Source organism: Lissotriton vulgaris, chromosome 12 (assembly GCF_964263255.1).
Source record: "Lissotriton vulgaris chromosome 12, aLisVul1.2, whole genome shotgun sequence".
NCBI lineage: Eukaryota > Metazoa > Chordata > Amphibia > Caudata > Salamandridae > Lissotriton > Lissotriton vulgaris.
In genome coordinates, this window is record NC_141700.1 from 565,644,925 (window position 1) to 565,662,957 (window position 18,033).

Genomic DNA, 18,033 nt, shown 5'->3' on the forward strand with positions numbered 1-18,033 from the left:
TTTTTCCTTTGAATCCATGGGACATTGGTCGTTATTCACGATAAGTATGTGTTGCGGTAGCTTATCATGGTCCTGAAGAAAGCCGTTAAAGGCTGAAACATGTCGACCAAGTAACACTCATGACAGATAGCAAAACATTTTTTCCATGCTATCAGCATACTGCTTTTAATGATGCCAATTTGATGGTCAAACCCAATAAAGTTACCTTATGTCATCAAACTAGGCATTTTTAAACACTAGGAGCACTTTTCCTTTATTTTCTGCACTGCAACTTTTTCTTTTCGCCCTGTCTGCTCACATCCTGTCTTCTGTGGGTTGGATGTTTCGACCTAAAGGGTCCATGATCAGGCAACCTTAGACTTCGGCTAAGGATGAGCCTATAGGACACCTTCTCTCCCACTACCCAGATGACGATACTCCGCTTTTGAGTGGGCTGATGGGTACTGTTTTCTAGTCTCAAAGACTCTGTATCTTCTCCATTTCATCTTCTCTCTGACATAATATTGTCTTCTCTTAAGATCAACTGTGTGGTCTGCATGCATCTTTGGACACCACTTGGGTCCATTCCCTTACCCAGACTGAAAGTACCTCCTGTGTTTTTTCGCTATATAAGTTGGGGGACTAGGTACCTATTCTGTCTATAAACCATTTCCCCTCGGACCCTCCAAATACTCTGTATATTGTTGGTGAATGGTAATGCGCCATTTTGTCCCTTTCCCAGGGGCAGATTTACATGCCCCTTGCGCTGCCAGTGCGTCACTTTTTTTGTGACGCACCGGAAGCGCATTTCTCTGCCCCATATTTTCCTGTCCTTGTAAATACAGCCCCTTTACACGCAGCACTTTGCGAGAAAGGGGCGTTCCATGGGTGTGGCTGTGGGTGATCCCACGCAACACCCATGGAACCAGACACATTTCCAGATTTACGAGGATCCGTAAACCTGGAATTGAGTCGGTATGCTAGGGGTGGCGTAGCGAGGCGCAACGAGGAGAAATGTTTTCACTTCTCATTTTTTTCCTCTTTCAATGTGTGCTGCATTCTACAGCACTCATTGAAAGAGGAAAATGCCTGTTGTGACAGTGTTTGTGCAGGAAGGTGCCCCTACCTGCAGGAAAACAATCTCCCCATGTCGCAGGCATCCTTGCACCATGGTGCAAGGGTTCCTGCGCCAGCGCTTGGCAGCTGTTTGTGCACCAGCACACGGGAGAGCACATTAATGCAACATGTTATTGTAATATGTTGCATTCCTGTGCTCTGTAAGTGCTACAGCATGGCGCAGCCAAAGGGCTTGCGGTGCCACGCTGCGGCATCTTCTTGTAAATCTGCTCCCAGTATTTATTTGTTTTTATTTTAGAAAGTAGTGAATATAAGGTACCGTCAGCAGGCTGCATACATGGATGCCAATCACTCCACAGGACGTCATATGTCACAGAAGCCGCTGGGAATATCAAATAAATGTAATTTTCACTGCATGTCTCCTGTCTCCTTTTCCTCCTTTGTATCTATCCCCTTACTCACCTTTTCTCTTTCTCTTTCTCTTCTCCCTCTTCTTCTATAACTACCACCAGGTGTGGTTAGCTAAACATTTGGGACTTACACGTCCCGACAGATCAAAGTATAAAATTTACCTGTAACAATTCTGCTAACCGTGTAACAGAACCACCAGATGTTCATGTAAACATTTTTAAAATAAAATATGGGAAATAAAAAAAATAAAAAAATTAGTTCACGACATTGGAAGCGCTCTATATTACAACCAAGGTGGGATATAAAAAGATCATCAGAGAATATGGTAATAGGAAGGCAGCTGGTGGTAGGTGCCAGTGAAACTTGGAAATTGACAATACAGTATGCGCTGTGCAAATGACACAATATACTTATTTACAATATTAAGATACATTCACGTATCGTGTTACCGAATGAGCAAACATTATTTTATGTGCAGATGGTGGCATGGGAATTAGTGACCTATGTTACTGATCACCAAATGGAATGGCAATCAAGGTATCGGACACAAACGGATGAAAAGCAGAGCAGGCCCTGTCAAGATTAAGCCTTGTGATCTACAAGTAATAAAGTGATACCAGCAGCATTTACCTCGCTGAGCCAACTTGCTCTGTATCTGTGGGTTTGTGACGCAGCGGCAGCGTAAATAATGCACCACATTGGCAACACATTTACAACGTGACGCATCTAGGGAGATACGTCACATTGTAAAGCCCTGTGCCACAATATACCTGCACAGGTATAATGTATGCAGGGTGGGCGTTCTGACGCAAGAAAGCCTAGTAAAAGTGACGCAGTGAAATCTACAAGATTTCACTGCACCACTTCTAGGACGCCACTGCATCAAAACTTTACGCCTGCTTGAAGCAGGCGAAGGAGTGACGCAGCACAATACGAAAATGTGAGTTATAAAGGGGTAGGCCCTTAGAACTCAAGGACCTGGGTCCAAGAAACAGTATAAAGAAAAGGAGGTCCGAGTTACACATCAATTAGTTCATAAAGTAAGTTCTGTATTACGCCATACAGACAGACACCACAAGTTAATTGTACCAAAAGTAGCTGAGTAATACTAGAAAAGGATATATGCAGTTTACAAATTTCAACTTTGCATTTATTTATGCAATGATTTACTTGCGTAGTTTTTTCAACATATTGAGTCACATATATTCAACAGCATTATTTAATTGTTAATTCATTACATCTCGAGTGCTCTCAGTGAGGAAGGGAAGGGAAGTGTGAGAGTAGTGAGGGACTGGGTAAAGGTGGTTTGACTGTTTAGGAACATTGCGTCATAATCAAAAAACGCCTTTACAATCAAAGTAGTGTGAGAGTTCCAAATAACAGCACACATAGGTTAAAACAATTCTTTTCTTTGAGTCCTATGGTGTGTTAGGTTGGCGTAGTCTACGTTTCGACCCCCATGTACGCTAAAGGGTTACTCATGCCTCATGTTGGGGTCTTCGTCAGGACAGTGAAATAGAGAGCATCAAAGGGCAGTAGACATCTGTGCCATCCTTGAATGGGCCTGTCTGAGGTGACTTGATCTGCAGCACTCGTGTTCTTCATAAAAGCAAGCAGCAAAGTTGCTGGGACCAGAGAGGCTAGCAGTTAGTATCCCAGAACGGCGCACGCTGCGCATTGAACCCAAGGAATGATTTCTTTTGAAACCACGCTTGACACGGTTATGTCCATTCTCCAATGAGGAATTCTGTCCAAAACTTCCGGGAGAGCACACAGGCCCATTCAAAGGATGTCCCTTGCTCATTGCACCATCAGGATGCAAGCAAGCCGGGCCGAAGATGGCTGAAATGCCAGAAACCGGTCCCCGGTAGCTTGTTTCCTTCCCAGTGAAAGAATTGGCTTGGTAGTTTGGTTTGCCCTGTTCCCATGATGCACTGGGCCAGGGACAGACTAATTTGCATATAGCCAGGTTCTGAGCTGGGATGGTGCAGTGAGCTAAAAAACGGTGTTGGATTAAGCCCTGATCTTTTGACTGGGTGAGAGTATTCTGCTTAATTCAGAAACTCTGTCCATCACCACCCCCTGTTGTTTAGTTCTTTCACAAGGAGCACATCCGCACAAAAGGTAGCTCCCTTTAGCGCCAATGTTTTTGTTTACATTTCATTATTTCTTTACTTCAGTGTTACCTTTGTGCTTAGCAGGGTGTGATAGCAAGATGATTTCTATGAGCTCATCACAGCACAAGACACATTCCAGCTTTATCAGTTCCTGCCTCCTGCTGATGATGTTGTTGATTCCTTTTAGAGCCTGCCCTTTTATCTCATTGCTGCTATTTCAGATTATACCACATTCTTTCCATTTGAATCTATTCTTCGTAAAGTAATTCTCTTTTCAGAATGCATGCAATGAAATGCATCTACTACAGCTACACTTCTAAACCAATTTACTCGGTATGTCCTGCTTGTATGTCTTTTTAGTTTGCTAATATGTCATGCTTATATGGATATTTAACTATTATATTACTAATAGAATATGTGCTGGCCCGTCTATCTATCTATCTATCTATCTATCTATCTATCTATCTATCTATCTATCTATCTATCTATCTATCTATCTATCTATCTATCTATCTATCGATCTATCTATCTATCTATCTATCTATCTATCTATCTATCTATCTATCTATCTATCTATCTATCTATCTATCTATCTATCTATCTATCTATCTATATGTGCAACCCTATCTGTTTGGCTAGCTGCCTATCTACCTCTCTTTAGGCCATATTTACAAAAAAATTCATTCAACGTAACACAGTAATCTACCTTGCTGCACTGCGTGACAGGGCTGGAGTGTGCCTTATTTAACATTATACGGCACACTCCTGTTCTTTCCTAGCGCTGGCACACTTTGGGCTGCCTCGCGCCAACGCAGGTACCCTTGCCCAGTTGTGGAAGGGTGCCTGCATTGTAGACAGAATTGTTTTAGTGTAGGAAGGGACATCTTTCTGCTCAAAATAAATCCTCAGAGGTATTTTTCTCTTGCTAAGTGTGATACAGAACGCAGCACATATAGAAAGAGGAAACAACAATAAGAAACAAGCATATTTCTCCTCGTTACATCTCACCTGGGAACGCATAGCATTTTGACACATTCCCAGTACCACTAATTTCAAATCTGCGAATGTGACATAATACATAGGCGGATGCGTGGGAACACCCCCGATCCATCCTTGCAACGTTTCCCTGGGGCAGGGAATATGCGCTGCCTTGAGTTACTCCGCATTTATCAAGCCGTGCACGGCCATGCAAGGTAGCATTGTGTAGTTTGGTAAATATCATTCAATATCATTCATGGTTTTGCATCGACCTTGCACCCCCTTGTGTGGTGCAAGGGCGATGCAAACCCATGATAAATATGGGCCTTTTCTCTCTATTTACCTGTCAGCATGTGTACCTATCTACCAGTCAACCTATTTACTTACCTATCTATCAATTGTCTAACTACAATGTCTCTCTCTGTCTGTCTGTCTATCTATCTATCTATCTATCTATCTATCTATCTATCTATCTATCTATCTATCTATCTATCTATCTATCTATCTATCTATCTATCTATCTGATATCTATCTGATATCTATCTATCTATCTATCTATCTATCTATCTATCTATCTATCTATCTATCTATCTATCTATCTATCTATCTATCTATCTATCTATCTATCTATCTATCTATCTATCTATCTATCTATCTATCTATCTATCTATCTATCTATCCAACCATCTCTGCTTTTGTGAACCTTTTCTCTCTGTTTTCCAGTTCTCTCTATTTATCTATCTTTTCAACCTTTTCTACGTATTTCTAATAAAGATTTACAAAAACATTACAAAAAAGCATTAACAAAGGCAAGAGGCTGGCAACCAACATCAGATCAATTGGCTTTTTTAGGTTTGGTGTTAGTTTGACCTTTTGATTTTAATAACATTGTGTATGTAACATAGTTACTTATAGGGCCTACACTTCATCCATAAATCTGTTGTGTCATTCACATTTCTTACACCTACAGCCCACTTCAGCCGTTTTCTGACTTCACTTTGAGTTACAACATGCTTCCCTTGCACAAGGAGCACATCTACACACAAAGTAGTTCCCTTTCGTGCTAGGACTACTATGGGAATGCGTGCCTTTTTGGACCAAAGATACTTTTTGCTTCACTCAATGTTTTATACATTGATGGCAGCTTCCCCAACAATAATGTTTGGCAAAAATCATGGCATAACAAAACAAGAATTGCCAAGGTCAAAAGGCTGCCAGCCAGTGCAAGACCTCTTTGCTTTGCCAGTTCTTCTTCCACATGTTAACACTGTCTGGGCAAAGGTTTCACCTCATTAGTGCCGGTTTAACATTTAAACACAGTAATAAGCAACTGAAAGATGACCAGTCAACCTTTGCATTAGCCCTACCACTGTGCAGCAACACAGGTCTGTGTTTTAATAACTTTTGATCCATTTGAGCTTGTTTTTTTTAAATCTGCAGGTTTTGTTGTTGTTGGATTATGTGGCACAAGTGGGAAATACATGATTTTGCGTAGAAACCCACGGATGCAGAATCACATATTTTCAGTGGTAACGGGCATAGGTGAAGAGGTATAATTTTTGATTTCCTATCTGTCTTCAACAAGCGTTACAAGTTTTCCTTGAGGATGAAATTCAAATTTTGCTGAGCTTTCGTTAGAGATGTATAATCTTATCACTAGCAGACTGCATTGTACTTTACAACTCTGGAGGCCTGTAAATACTTCCAAAGGTCTGCTTTCTTAACATCCTAGAACCAACTCCAGATCATTTGGGTTTGGCACCCATGTTTGTCATGTATTCCAAGAAAAGTGCTTGTAGAATATTCTGGAACCAGTTTATAGAACACCTGCATTCCAGTCCACAAAGAGCTTGCATGGTCTGTGCAACCAGAATATTCACACTTCTGAGCTCCTAATACAATAGGCACTTTGTTTACAGAATATACATACATAGCAAGACCTATGAACTCCTGGTCAGGATAACTGCTCTCCCCTCTCGCAGCTCCATCATTGAGGTACTGCCCCAGAACCATTCTGATTCCAGGTAGGTGTTCAAGGCCCATCTCCACCCGCAGGCTCCTGCCTGTGCCTCAACCCTGGTGGTCCAGTGGAAGAGCCTGCTCTGCTGCAGGTCCGCTCGTGTTTGCCAGTCTTTTTCTGTTCCCTTTTTCTGTTGCTTGTCTTTTCTGTCTTTCTTTTTTTTCTGCCTTTTTTTGTCTTTTGTTTCCTTTTTTCCCTGTTTATCTCCATTCTCGCAGTTTCCCACTGCTGCTGCCCACACGGCTCCTCCCCACTGCATGTTACCGCTCCCACCACACAGCTGCTCTCCCTCCCCCTCCCCCTCCCCCTTCCCCTTCCCCTTCCCGTCCCTCTCCCCCTAATTAATGACCGCTGCTGGGAGGCCATGCCGCACCGAAGGCATACCAAAGGCGAAGCCCGTCTGCGCCCGTCGGCGACCCGACTGCGAATTGCGCAAGGGACCCTGGCCCTCCTACCCTCCCGCCGCTACGACTCCAGCACTTTCCACGCACTCAACCCTGGACACAACAACAACTACCAGCTCTCGACTTCAAGCAACTCCCAAGGCCCGTTCTCCTGCCGACACTGCAGACACACCTTCACCCACCTCAAGACCCAGACAGCTACCGCAAACCCACCGGACGCCAGCCCACCCATACCTCTGAGCTGCATCCTCCTCAACGTACGCTCTCTGCACAGACATGCAGTAGAAATTTGGGACCTCCTCAACACCCTCTCGTCTGATTTTGCCTTCCTCACAGAGACCTGGACCAACACCAGCTCTGCTCCAGACATCGCAACCACCATCCCCAACAGGTACAAGATCCTGAGGAAAGGCTGCCCCATCTGCCCCGGAGGAGGCCTCGCCATCGTCCACAAAAGTTCCCACCGACTGACAACCTCCATTTCAAATGATGCCTTGCGCCCCAGATCCAGTCCAACCCCAGAACGACATTCCATGGAACACTCGCCTACAGACCACCCAGGCCCGCTACCCAATCACCAACACCATCGCAGACTACATCGCGCCCCAAGCCCTCGCCTCCACGGACTACATACTGCCCGGAGACTTGATTTCCACCTGGACAACCTCAGTGACCCCAACTCCACCACCCTCCTAGAGAACCTCGCCAATATTGGACTGAAGCAACACGTCTCCACCCCCACCCACACGGCAGGACACACTCTCAACTCCATCTTCGCCAGAGCAAAGAACACTTGCTTCAGTCACACTACGGAACCTCTCTGGCCAGACCACCACTGTGCCCACTTCTCCTTCTCAAAACCCAACGCAAACATGCCTACGCCATGCCTCACATGCGGAAACTGGAACAAGATCACAGAAGAGCAACTCACCTCAGCCGCAGTCCTCCCCCTACCAGGACAGACGCCAACACTGCAGCCAAGGACCTCCACCAAGCATCCAAGCTCTCATGACAACGACTGGAGAAAGCCTGGAGAAACAGCAAAACCCCGGAAGCACACACTGCCTACAGGGCTGCCACCATAGCACACCACCAGCTCATCAGATCTACGAAGAGAAACTTCACTCAAGACAGAATCGTCTCCAAATCCCACAACTCCAGGAAATTGTTCACTATCATAAAAGAATTTACCAGACCCCACAGCGAAACCACCGACGTCCCGCCCTCCCAGCTCCTTCTTCCACCACAAGATCAGGACCCCCTACGACAACTTCAACGACCAAGACCAAGGCACTAACCCAACACCATCCACCAGCTATGACACCCAGCTGACCCTCCTGACCTGGACCCCTACCACAGTAGACACCGCAAAGACTATGAAGAGCATCCACTCAGGAGCACCCACTGCCCCCCCATCGCACATCTTCCACAGGGCCGCCTCTGCCATCGCATCAGAACTAGGATGAACAATCAACTGCACCCTCGAAACAGGCAGATTCCCTGATGACTGGAAACACACTGAAGTCAAACCCCTCCTCAAGAAGTCCTCCGCATACCAGACGGACCTCAAGAACTACAGGCCCATCTCTCTCCTCCCCTTCGGCGCTAAAGGCATCGAGAAAATAGTCAACACCCAGCAAACGCACTTCATAGAAATTAACAACATCCTCGACTCATCTCAATCCAGATTCCTCAGCAACCACAGCACAGAGAATGCCCTCCTAGCCGCCACTGACGACATCTGCACCTTCCTCGATCAAGCCCACACTGCAGCCTCATTCTACTAGACCTCTAAGCAGGCTTCTATACCATCTCCTACCGCACACTAGCCGCCAGACTCCACAACACCGGCATACAGGGAACCTCCTCAGACTGGATTTGTTCTTTCCTCTCCAGCAGAACACAAAGAATAAGACTCCTGCACTTCTTCTCCCAACCAACAGAGATAAGATGCAGAGTACCCCATGGATCTTCCCTCACCCCCACGCTGTTCAACATCTGCATGACCTCCCTGGCAACCATCATCAGAAAACACGGATTCAGCATAGTATCCGATGCCGACGACAACTAGCTATTCCTCTCCCTCACCCAGAAACCGGACATCACCAGGCACAGTTTCCATGAAGGAAGGAAGGACGGCGCAGCCTGGATGAGCAGCAGCTGCTTGAAGCTCAACTCGGAGAAAAAGGAAGTCCTCATCCTCAGATCCACCTCCGCCGCGTGGGACAACACCTGGTTGCCCCCCTGCCTCGGAGACCATCCCACCCCCACGGACCACAACCGCAACCTCGGCATCATACTCGACTCCTCACTCACCATGAACCAACAGATCAACGTTGTGACCTCCACATGCTTCATCACCCTCCGCATACTCCGAAAGACCTTCAAATGGATCCCCCGGTCTCTAGGATGACCGTCAGCCACGCACTCATCACCAGCAGTTTCGACTACAGAAACGCTCTCTATGCCGAAATCAACAAATCACTCCTTTGCAAACTCCAGACCTTCCAGAACGCCGCAGCCAGACTCGTCCTCAGCATCCCACTACACAACCACATCACCCAGCACCACGCGAGCTCCACTGGCTTCGCATCAAAAAGAGAGTTACCTTCCAGCTGCTTACACGCATACAAAGCCCTCCACAACACCGGACCCCAAAACCTCAACAAAACAATCTTTTTCCACACCCCTACCAACCTTGCCGAAATCCCCCCTTTCCGAGGAGCCAGAGTAGGGGGCACATTCTTCTCCAGCATCGCAGCCAAGAACTGGAATGATCTCCCCCTCAGCATCAGACGAAGCCTTACACTGCAAGCCTTCAGAAAAGACCTCAAGACCTGGCTCTACGGAGCCTTGGAGCTACCCTAACCCACCCACCACCTTGAGATCCTTACGGGTGAGTAGTGCGCTCTATAAATCCCTGATTGATTGAAATCCCTGATTGGTTGATAGTTCCAAGCTTCATGAGCTCCAGGTCACTTCCAAGAGCTTCTAGGACCATTGCTTTATCATAGGTGGAAGGGCACGTAGGGTCTGCGCATTTCATCACCACTGAAGCGCCCTATACAAAACTAAAGTTTGCGACATTGACACAACTCTTTACATGCTCAGGCAAAAATAGACGCAGACCTGCCTATACATAGGGCTCGAGCAGACAACAATGTAAACTATAGGCAAGGCCATTGGAATTATGCGTCAGGGGAGGACCAAATTATGTGCCAGGGTTGACTAAATTATGCGGGAAGAAAAAGCAAATTGTGCAGCATAATACTGCATGTTTTCTGACAGTATTGTTTAATTATTTTGTGTTTTTTACACATAGAACCACTGTCTGGGCATAGGTTTCACCTCATTGGCACCAGGTTAATAACCAAATACATAAGAAACAACTGAAAGATGACCAGTCAACCTTTACGAAGATTCTTTCAATACACAGGAACACGTCTCCACATTTTTTAAACGTTTAATCCTAACTGAGCTGCAAACCAAATACTTTTTTGATAAAATCTGCAGATTATGCATCAGATGCTGGATTATAACCAGCTAATGTTGCAAATCCATAGTTATGTGGAAAACACAAAAGCCTCAGAATCGCATAATTTCCGTGGTCCTGACATTAGCTTATTAATTTGTCAGAAAGCTCTAAATGCTGGCTCTGTAATGGTGCACAAATCACAGCAATGTGTACAAGTCGCACAAAATAACACAGTAAAGGATAACCGTGGCTTACTTTGAAGAGAGGGTGTGTAGAAAAATGTGTTTCTTGAGAAGACACAGTTATTAAGAATGTCAGTTTACTTCCAAAGTTTCATGCCATTTGGATGTTTATCCTTCTTTTGAATAGCATAAAGTGGTTGTGCGTGCTAGAAGACCATTACTCAAGAGCAGGGCGGATACTCGAACCCTGCTCCGGTTGCCAACTCCCACTAAAGCTATTCCTGGATTTTAGCCCTGAGTGCATGTTTATATACACTATCAACAGTTCCCAGAATGTTTTGGGTTTTCCATGGGAGGTGGAAGCCTGTTCTAATAGTCTCAAAAACAATCCTGGCGTTGGAGCAATCCTACAATCAGGGCCACTGGAATTACACCACAGTATAGGGACAAATTATGCAGCAGGGTTGACTAAATTATGCAGCAAGGATAAGTAAATTATGTGGCGTTATGTGGCACATGTTCTGATAGTATTACTTCATCATTTTGTCATTTTTACACTTGTTAACACTGTCTGGGCATAGGTTGCACCTCAGTTTAACATCCAAACATAGCAATAAGCAACAGAAAGGTGACCAGTCAACCTTTGCAAAGGACCTTCCACTGCACAGCAACAAGTGTTGCTGTGATTTTAGTAACTTATGAACCATTTGAGCTAGAAACAATTTATTGTTGTTAAAATCTGCAGATTATGCTTCAGATGATGGATTATGCGGCAAATGCGGCAGATCCATAATTATGCAAAAACTGCCATAGTGGCACAATGCATAACTCCAGTGGCCTTGCCTACTACAGATCACCATATGACAGTAGGGCTCCTGGCCAACGTTTTTGGCCGTGTCAAGCTGATGACAAGATCGACTTCAGAGATCGGAGTCCCAGTTTCTGTTTTGGGAGAGAGGGAGGCAGATTCCTGATTTGGAAGCTCAGAGGCTCCAGGAAAGCCGACCGGGTGCTTACTCAGTCAGGTGTTGGGTGTCAGTGTAATCACCAGACTTTAGTGTCAGTTGAGCATTAGAACTTGAGGCCCATAGGTGGACCTGGGCTTTGAATTTAAGTGACAACGTTTGAGAACTAAGAAGGTAAAGTGGAAAAAGTCTAGGTGTACAGAGTTGGTGAAAAATAGTCACAGTGCTATTGTTATAATTATAGCAGAAGGCCACTTTTAAAGGGACACTTCCCTTACATTCAATTAAGAAAGAAATAACATATTATGCAAATGCAAACACTGTAGGAAGCTGGGTGTCTGTTGCAGGAAGCCCCCCTCTTTTTGCCAGACTACTGATGCACTTTGACTTGATGTGCCCTGGGTCCCTACCTATCAGGTTCCCAGGACCTGTGTTCTTGGCTCTCTGGCCACATATAAGTCCCTTGTATATAGTACCCTGGGTACTGTGACCAGGGAAGGGCTCTAAGGGATGCAGCACTCATTGTCCACCCTTAGAGGCCCTGTACCTTTACACACACACACACACTGCCATTGCAGGCTGTGTGTTTTGGTGCAGAACAAAGTGAAGAGTCGACATGGCACACATCCCTGTGTGCCATGCCTACCATCCACTGGCCTGGCATAGGTCAGCCACCCCTCTAGCTCGGTGCACTATACCAGTGGTGAGGGTAAAGGTGCATGAGCCACGTACCCCTACAGTGTCTAGACCAATTCTTAGACATTGTAAGTGCAGTAATGTCATTAAGAGTTTATGGTAGTCACCCTAAGGTAAGTAGCTCATTGGCTACTAACCCGAGACCCCTAAAACACCCCTTAAATACAGTATTTAGGGGGAAGCCCTGAACCAAGAAGAGAGATTCCCGCAACCTAAGAAGAAGGACGAAAGAAGACGCCCAGCAGAGGAGACTGCAGAGAACAACTGACTTGGTCCCAGCCCTACCAACCTGTCTGCAGTTTCCAGAGATCCTGTGCCAAAGGTCGCCTTCTCATGCAGTCAGCAACCTCCAGAACCCCAGAGAGGACTGACTGCCTTCAACAAAGACTGGATCTCCCTTGAACAGCAGCTCTGTTCATAAGAAGCAACCAAGAAAGACTCAGAGCTTGCTGAGGACAAAGAAACCCGACACCTGGAACCACCACTGCACCCGTCGCCTATGGCCCGAGTCCAAGTGGTCCACCTGTCCCAGCGAGATCTCCCAGCTCTCCAGAGTACAAGTTCACTAAGGGTTGACTCCTCCAGGACTCCCTGACAATGCCTGCAGCCTCTGCACGGAGACCCCCCAACCACGAGTGGCCCGGTAAGGTGAAATCCAACCTCAAAAGACACTGTTACATCCAGCCACCCTGCGCCCTGGAGAAGAGAACCCGAGGTGCACCTATGTTCTGAGCCCTCTAACTTACCTGCCTAGCTGTTGGTTCCTACCGGAAGTCTTCCTTGACCGAGCCCCCAAAATCCAAAACCGGCAACTCCCATTGAAAACAACAGGGCACCTGATGCCAAAACAGCACCCTGCACCCAACCCCTGCGCCGCTGCGGGTGCATCTTGTGTGCTAATTCTGACCCCCCTTTGCCCTGAGCCTAACACAAGGAGCTTTGCTCCCACAACCTTGTGGCCTGTTCCTGAGCAGCCACCAACCAGAGGTCCCTATCCCTCACTGGATAATAGTGGGCCTCAGCACTTGCCACTCAGCCGCCCTAGTGCCACTGACAGTGTTTCAAGAGTACATCCTGGACCTGGGGGAACCCTGGTTCTAACACCAGATTACCAACTCCCACAAACAAGTACTTACCTGCAACCCGTTAACTTAATTTTTCTCCATAGGACTACATTGACTGCTTATTCTTGAAAAATTGTTGTGTGGAGCCGGTTTTGTATGAGAACTTGAAAAGCTGCAAATATCTAAAAGCTGCTTTACTTACATTTTCTCAAGGAAATGTCCCAGTGTGATATCTAGGCATATCACACTGAGTAGAAAAAGTAATCCATAAAGTAATCTAAAAAGTAATCAAAAGTAATCTAACAGTCATTTCCACTGAATTCAAATGTACTTACATACCTGTAACAAGTCATTCCATTCGGCTTGCTTGTATTTTTCAACTTGCTTTGAAAAGTACCATTTACACTTACCTGTGTCAGGCTTGCTTGGTTCTAGAAAATAAATATAAGCAATTAATAGTTTTTGATACAAAAAAATTGGTCTGAGTTCAGTCTTTGAGTATGTGACATCATTTGCTGCCTGAGTATACATAACAAATTCTTAACACTACCCTCTGATAAAGCCTTACTGCTCTCTCACACTACCACCAATGGAGAGTAAAGTGCTATCTGTTTTTACCTCTGCCTTTGGGGTTCCACTGGACTCTATGCACACTATACCTCATTTTGGTATAGTGTATACAGAGCCAGCTTCCTAGACACATTACTCCTTGATCGCTGTTTTGTCTCTCATCAACACAGTAAAATTTCACAATCCATGCTGCTCAAGTTTGCCCAATAAGTTAAGCCTGCCCTAACCACCCAACATCGTAGGATCTGTAGAGAAAACCTATCTGCAGTGATGTTGGCTGAAAAAAAGGCTTCTGAATGGGACAAAAATAGTATGAAGTCCACGTGGTTGAACATATATATTCGTGAGAAAGAAGAGGATCCCCTTTGAACCAAAGGACTAGGGCACTATACAGTGAAAAAGGTAATTATCCTTTGGACCCTGTAGTAGTTTCAAGTATCCATTCATCAACAACTCACATTCAATCGGGTATAAGTTTATACACCAACCACATCCATGCTAGCGAGAATTATGCCTTATATCCTCCACATAGAATCTTTGAATATTACATTTGAAAAAATAGAAATTGATTTAAGTTAAAAAAACAAATACTATAATAATAATAAAACCAGTAAAACCCCTATACCTAGTAGACATGAGGTATCATATTATTACATCAACATTATTCATATAAATTCAAGAAAGCATAGATTAATTCACAATTCATTAAAATCACAATACATTGACAAAAGACAGTACATAACACAGACAAAACTCAATATGTCCTTTGCTTGTTACACATCTGTTTAGGCGTAGATCTTGGTGCCAGATACTCTATGACCTCCGCCTCTCACAAATTGTGTATTTTGGTGAGTGTCGACGCGTTTCGATGGATATATTTTTTTACCATCTTTATCAAGACAACAACGATTGGTACTCTCTGAAGTTAAAAATAATTTTTAGAGCAATGTTGATATAAAAGACACCTCTTATTGGCAAACTCTTTGTTGCTGTAAAATTATACAAGCAATCCTGGATGTAATATCGCAGTGCTAAATCCCCTGGTATGTTAGTTAAAAATGTATCTGTATAACACCATACAATGTGCTAAATAGTCACCATATATTGTAATCAAATAGTTTGTTGCATTTCCATTTCCAAATTTAATGTTCAAAGATTCTTTGTGGAGGATATATGGCATAATTCTCGCTAGCATGGATGTGGTTGGTGTATCAACTTATACCCGATTGAATGTGAGTTGTTGATGAATGGATACTTGAAACGACTATAGGGTCCAAAGGATAATTACCTTTTTCACTAAACATATATATTACATAACTGTAAGCGCCTAATATTTTTAAAGAAAATAAAAGAATAAGTGCAGAGGTTTAACCTTTTCCTTAACAATTAACATATCCCAAAAACATTACAGCCTATTTTGATTCCATCTCATGCCTCTTTCATGCATCACTCTATCCAAATTCTGCCCCTTTATACCACTCTTGTAAGTAGGTCGAGCCTGTAGTTGGCGATCTATTGTATCTTAAAAATAATCCTTAAAAGGGTCTATTAGCCCACCCATTACTTACCATTTGTCGGTATCAGCATCACTCTTCTTAACTGTATTCTAATGCGGCAGCGTGCCCAGCCGCCTTTTCCTACATCACTTCCATTCCTTGTGAGGGACATGAATGAAGTTAAAATTGATTTCTGGTAATTATGGTTCTTCTGCTGCTTCTCTGCTTTCGCTGTGATTGAGGTACTATTATTCATTTTCTTTTTTTTTATTGCACAGACTTAACCCGACCCACAGTTTTTAGTGTGCCTTTTTTGGAGCACAATTCCGAGAGCTTTGTATTTGACAGCAATTATGCAATGACAACTCCTTATGTCTGCATTTAATTTGTCCTTATCTCCACACCACTCTACTCCACTCCGCTCCAATAAAATCCAATTCAATGTATTTTACTCCACACTAATTGACTTCAATCCACTCTACTTTGATCAACATCTCTCCACCATAATCCACTCCACTCCAATCCACTCTAATCAACTCCACTCCAGGCCATTCCAATGTACTCCTATACACTCCAATCCACTCTAATTTACTCCAACCACTCCGCTCTAATCCAATCACTCTAATCCAGTCTACTCCAATACACTCCACTCCACTCAAATCCAATCTAATCCAATCCAATCCAATCCAATGTGATCCAATCTAGTCCAGTCCAGTCCAATTCAATCCAATTCAATCCATTCAACTCCTTTCCACTCCACTGCACTCCACTCTAATCCAATCCACTCCACTTTAATCCACTCCACCCCACTTCACTCTAATCCATTCCACTCCAATTCGCTCTGATCCATTCCAGTCGAATCCACTTCACTCAATACCACTCTATGACACTCCACTATGTGACACTCCACTCCATGACATTCTACTCCACTCTACGCCACTCTCTGACAATCCACTCTACGACTCCTATTCTATGACACTCTACTCCACTACACACTACTCTAACCCTCTCCACTCTGACACTCTATGCCACTCCACTCCACGACACACTACACCACTCCACTTTGACACTTCACTCTAAAGCCCTCTACGACACTCTACTCCACTCTACGAAACTTCAGCTACTAACTTTTAGCCATGCTGAACCGCAGCCACACTGGTGTACAACATGGCTAAAACACATTGCCAAAGCCAATAGCTTTTGCATAGGCAAAACCTATTGGCTTTGCCAATGCTTGTTTGTCCTTGCTTTTTCTCCTTTATCACTGTTGTCATATATTTCTCTTGCTCGTTTCTCTATTTTTGCCTTTCCCTTTCTTTTTCTACATATGCATCTCAATACAATACTCTATTAGGGTTAGAGTGACGCATAACATGCAAAAAGGAAGCAGAAGACTCAGGGTAGTTCCCAAGTTTAGGTGAAGAGCAGCTCCAGTAAAAAGCACCCTACAACACCAGTGACACTCTTAATTTGCTCATCTCAAAATCTGTTTTTCTAGCAAACTTTGTAATTATAGGATTAGCACAGTACCATTGACACCGAACTGGAAAAGGACAAAGTCTTTTGCCATTTCTACAGCAAAGTCTTTAAGCATAGGGTTAGAACAGTGCCATCCATGCCGAGCTGTGAAATGTCAAGAGCCTTTTACCACTCCAGGCACAGTATTGCAGCTTTGGATTGATAAAATGCCATCCAGGCCGACCTGGAATGAATAAAAGGAACTCCTGACTTGTGTTTCAAGATCATTATAGCTCTTCAGAGAGGTTTAGCTTTGTCCAGGCACAAAGGAGCACCAAGTATGAGTCAAAACAATACCCTTTCAGGGTTAGAGTGATGCATAAATTATGCAAAAAAGAAGCAGAGAACTCTGGGTAGATCTCAAGTTTAGGTGGAGAACAGCTTCAGTATGGCGCACCCTACAACACCAGAGAGACTCTGAATTTGCTTATCTCAAATGTCTGCTTTTCTAGAAAAGTTGTTAAGCATAGGATTAGCACAGTGCTAGCCATGCCAAGCTAGAAAAGGACAACACATTTTGCCATTTCTACAGCAAAGTCTTTAAGCATAGGATTAGCACAGTGCTTTCCTTACCGAACCGTAAAATGACAACAGCCAATGGCCAATGGCAAATGTTGCAGTGAGATTATCAAAGATGTCCTAGAAAATGTAATGAGTGATGTAATATGTGGGGTAATTAGCAGTGCACGGCAAGGGCGTGAGTTATAATTACCTTAGGACACGAGTTATAGTTACTTGAGATAACTATAACTATAACTGGTGAATTCCAATGGTTTTTAGACTTTAAAAGTTATGTCGTTACTGAACATTTCACCCAACTTTAACATTACTTTAACCCTTTGATTTTTTTCAGTGAATTTCTAGTTTTTTTTTAAAGTAACATATGTAAAGCAAACTCCCCGCCATGCACGGCCATTTTCCATGTGGGGAGGGGGATAGTCCGCAGGGCCATGCCTGCAGGTAGGCTCTGCAGCCAACACCCTACATGCAGCCAACCTCACGCTGAGCACAGACTTTGGGTGTATGCAGCAGGAGGTTGGCCTTGATGCCAAACCCCCCAAAGGCAGCCAACTCCAAGATG